This window comes from Rhyacophila brunnea, unplaced genomic scaffold, assembly GCF_057557595.1.
Source record: "Rhyacophila brunnea isolate RB1 unplaced genomic scaffold, BYU_Rbru_1.0 scaffold_6, whole genome shotgun sequence".
NCBI classification, from domain to species: domain Eukaryota; kingdom Metazoa; phylum Arthropoda; class Insecta; order Trichoptera; family Rhyacophilidae; genus Rhyacophila; species Rhyacophila brunnea.
This window is the reverse complement of record NW_028233276.1, coordinates 10,929,356-10,934,452: the sequence shown is the minus strand read 5'-3', so window position 1 is coordinate 10,934,452 and position 5,097 is coordinate 10,929,356. Positions and strand designations below refer to the sequence as shown.

The 5,097-nt window shown below is 30.5% G+C and overlaps 1 long non-coding RNA gene across 1 annotated transcript; it reads right to left on the bottom strand.

The window, feature by feature from the left end:
* Positions 1–2,575: 2,575 nt before the first annotated feature.
* LOC147065198 (uncharacterized) lies at positions 2,576–4,259 on the bottom strand. Its single transcript, XR_015071813.1, has 3 exons — positions 4,176–4,259; positions 3,592–3,783; positions 2,576–3,179 (listed from the first exon to the last, which is right to left on the bottom strand). It is a non-coding gene; the product is annotated as an uncharacterized LOC147065198 (long non-coding RNA).
* Positions 4,260–5,097: the final 838 nt, after the last annotated feature.

Sequence of the window (5,097 nt, the reverse complement as noted above, 5' to 3'; positions counted from 1 at the left end):
TCAAGTATAGAAAACTACAAGATAGTACTTTCGAAGAAAAGGTTATCGCTTTGAAAAAAGATTTAATTAATGGACCGCACCATGTTTTTGGAGACCATACTTCTTGTCTACCATATTTTTGTACAAATGAACCAAATACAGAGGACATGCTTGATGTAAATTATGTACCAGCATTAAAAGAATGCAGTCTATTTTCTCAATTAATGATATATAATTCTCGTTTGGTGCTAAATTCAAAAAGTTTAATTTATAATTTTTCTACTAATATTTCAGAATCTTTTAATAACATGATTGCAAAATTTGTAGGCGGCAAGAGAATTAACTACTCTCAAAGACAATCGTACATGGGACGATGTGCAGCGGCGGTAATCACATTTAATACAAATAAGTTACATTGCACAATTCAAAAACAAGTTTATAAAAATAGCCCAAAAGCCTTCATAAATCGCTTAGAATCAAGAAGGTTGAAAAAAAATAAAAAAAAAATAGGAAAACCTTGGCGAAAACCAATACATTCTGTTCCTTTATCTAATCCAGATTATGGAGAGAGTTGCCAAAAACCTGATATGGACAAAAATCAATATCAATTGTTAAAAGAAACTTTTTTGAAAAAACTCAAACTGACAAACTATGAGAGGAGGGATATAGAAAGACGCACTGTATTACAATCTGAATGTGCAGAATGGCTAGAAAGGCGACGAAACCTTCTTACTGCCTCTGTTTTTGGAAAGGTGTGTAAGCGGCGAGAAAATACAAAATTTGGGCCTTTGGTAAAACGTTTATTATATAGCCAATCATTAGCCAACGTGAAAGCGGTAAAATATGGTAAAGAAAATGAATCAATAGCTTTACAACAGCTTAGTGTACAAGAACGAATTAAGATTGAGAGATGTGGATTGTTTATCGATGATGTGTATGATTTTATCGGTGCAACGCCAGATGGCATCAGCGATGATGATACAATTATTGAAATAAAATGTCCTTTCTCAGCTGCTGGAATAAGTGCAGATGAAGCTATTGTACAGAAAAAAATTAAATTTTGGAAAGTAGATAAAGACAGGAATATGGTAATAGATAAAAATCACGATTGGTACTTCCAGATTCAGGGGCAGCTTCATATTACTAAGAAAGATGTCTGTTTATTTGGAGTTTGGACGGGACATAATTTTCCTGTTAAAATAGAATTAATCAAAAAAGACGAGACATTTTGGATTGAAAAGATTGAAAAAAAGATATATCACTTTTATATGAATTGTCTACTGCCAGAAATAGTAGATCCCAGAACCAGTAGATCTATGAATATTAGAGAACCAGAAAGGCTGACTTTCTAAATTTTTATTTTAAATTTTATTATGCTTAATATATTTTCAACAAGTCTATAGTACATCACTATTTTATAGTTCATCAAGATATATCTAATTTACTAATATAGTTTACTGTTACTAGACACCCACAACGAGTGTAATTTTATGAAATTCAAAATAATATGTATACTTACATCTAAATAATGATACCTAAAGATCTTGCTGGCGATTCCACTGTGCCATATTTTGTATAAGCATTCGTCTCTGCAGCCGTGGAGTTTGGTCCCGTGTAAAAATTACATTTTGTTCTCAAGGTCAAAAACCAAATTGGTTGTGCCAATGGCTTATAACCATTCCTCATAAATGATTATAACTGATATCACCTCATAACTGATCAGTGCCATGCACGAGTTAACTCGCGGGATCTTTTAAACGTCATAACTTCTGAATGAACTGTTTGTGTATATTTTCTTAACAATATTTATCATTTTAGTGTGAAAAAATTCACGTTAAACATGTTGATTTGGTAAATTTTCACAAATATTTATCATTCTATTCTTATTTCATATTTTTTAAGGGATTCATTTTATTCCAAAAATAACTGACCTACAAGTACCCACCTGGTAAAAATTGGATTTGGATTGGATGGAATTTCCTAGTAGATTTTCCAACTAAACAACATGACGCTTTCTATATATTATTTACTGTTAGTTTTGAAATTATTGTATTTGAAATAAATAATGTATCAATAATACACATAGAAATCAATAGATATATAAAATAGATATCACAGTTTAAAAATCAGAAAGATCAATGCATATTACCATTGTTTATGTTACAATATAAAACAACATTTATCATTGAACGTAGGTACCAAGAAAAATAGACTTCATTAAAATGTGTCAATATAGTATATACCCGATATAATTATATAAATTATTATATTGTTAATTACTCTGTGGGGTCCATATATAGTATATACTGCTTCAATAGTAATTTAATTTTGTACTTGATTTACTTATTATATGTACAAATGTAATATACTTACCTACTTATTAGGATATATCTTGGTGAATTTTAAAATAAGAGGAAATTAAATGGAGGTCATCGTGTCTAACTATATGTCAGCCGTTGTTAAGTCTTATATAAATATTTATACATTATTAAATTGTTTTTCTGTTTTTTATTGATGTAAAGACATGGCATGTATTCAAAGTAATAACAAATTAGCTGTGTACTATTTATTTAACTTATATTAAAACCCCAAGATTGATTTCGTCTTACGACATATTTTATTCTTCTAAGTTTTACTATGACATTGTAATATGAACCATGGATATAGTATAGTACTTAAAAAAATCAAAACTGGTAATATATTATTTCAATATTTAATTGTCAATTTTCATTTGAAGTCAGCATTTAATTACTGGTATAACACATAATTATTAACTGATATCTACAACTTCAGATGGACAAATTAATTGATATATCATATTTTCAGTTTTCATTTCCTTTCAACAATGTATTCATTCTAGCAGCTATTTTAAATATCTTACTAGTTTTTATGTCATGGCACCTTACAAAGGCTCCGAGCAACCGTATACTGAGCTTCGAGAACAGATGTTTACGACGGATACTGGGTGTGCGGTAATTTTAGAAGTAACGGGAGATAAAAGAACGCACCAAATAGCCTCCCATCACGCTGAGAGTGAATACGCAACTTTGTACCTGGCCCGGCCACGTGCTGCGAGTGCCTGAAGAGAATCCCAATCTGGTTTGCCTGTTCTTCAAGCCAACCGGATTCCGGCGTCCTGGATGGCCGCTAAATACTATCTATATAGCATATCTGGCGGAGTTACGGACTGCTAGTATGACCTGGAACGATGCAAAAAAACTAGAGTGACAGAGATTCTTGGAGGCGCCGCATTGTATCCATATGCTGCAACTAAGATGCGGATATAGCCGAAGAGAAGAAGTAATATACAGTATCTAGAAAACAAGCCTTTGAAATGTGTGTGTATAGATACATGCACCTTTCATTGGTGTTGGAAAGACAATTTTTCTAATATCAAAGTGATATTGAGACTGAAAAAGACAAGACTTGGAGAGTAAGCTCTACCAAATGACATACCTAATATGATACAAGTAACTGATATGCACAATTATATTATATTTTATATTACGAATCAAAATAGCAACTTTTATATCATTATCGATAATAAATTTAGTGCAAAAATGTTTTTATAAAATTGTTTTATTTTTTAAACATTAGTCACTTTATATTTACCTTGTGTAATTGTACTATTAAATCTATAAAATGGGTGTATATGCTTGATGGTCGACGTCATAAATCACGCCATGTTCGAATCGTACGCCGAAAGTTGGATTTATTTCATTATTAATTAAAAGATTTATTTCATTCCATCTTATTCATATGAAACCGTCGACAAGCAAAGATCTCGGTAAACATTTTCTCCATCTGCAAAAAACATAACATAGGAACTGTTAATAGTGTGATTTTTAATCTTTTATAGTTGGCGACTGTTTGAAGAGTGGTAATTAAAACGGATTAGTGATAATACAAAGCATCAAAAAAGATTGATTAACTAAAATAAAGTAATCAGGTAGGTAACATGTTTAATAACAACTAGAACGCCTTAGATTATATCAAACAAATATATATGAAATCACAGGTTTTATATAATTCTGGAATGAATGTAACTAACCTCAAAAAAAGGATTGTATTACGTCGGAATTATGAAACATTGAAAGCATGTATAGACTAAGAAAACAATAAATAAACACTTGAATAATATATGCAAAACACACAGAATACTACGATAGTAATAAATAACATAATATTGTACTTACAGATAGTGTTTCTTATTCCTGATATAAAACACAATTGTTTTAGGTACCTTGCAATTTGTAAACATAATATTTGACACTTTTGACAGCAGAGAGATTTTTATATTAGTCTATGGCCAAAAATACGGATTTATTTGGCCGGCTAATAAAAAGATTTTAATAAAGCAAGAACATTTTAAATATGCGACAAATAAATAAAAGTATATATAATATAGTTGTTAAAAAAATCTGTGTACATTATAAAATATATTTAATATTATAAATACATATATTTTTTAAATTTATGTTATAATTTGTAAACGACGAAGCACGTCAGCTAATACGCATAGTAAATGTTTAAACTTCGGTAATCAAATTCGAATGTGACAGAAAGAGAAAGAATAACTTTTTAATCATATTAGCATGCGTAAAAGAGATGTAACATAATATCACTTTCACTTTAAAAATCATACCTAGTATTCAATGTCATAGTTCAACTTTAAATGAAAAAACAGAAACTCTAGGTAAGCATGTGTGCCCTTCATATAAGAAATTTGGCCCTAAAAAGAAATCTCAATCATTTTAATGTTGATATTTGGCTCTGTTGACTTATGAGTTTGCCGATCACTGGGCTCTAGCTTAACCCATTCACTGCGTCCAACGCAACTGGTGCGTTGCCCATCAGGTGGCCATTAGATATAATTAGCATGTTATTTAAATATGGTAATTGCTCGGGACAGGTGAAGAATTTAGCAACTATTCTCGTTAACTTATTACTATTATTCAACTGAATTTCTGAACATTGTTCGTTCTGTTCACATCTGAAGTTAATTGATAACTGTTTTTTATTCATCACAACCCAAATGAATAAAAGATTACATACAGTGTAATACCACATATCTCGCTTCAGTCAGGAAACTTAAGACCCGACAAAGATGTGATATTA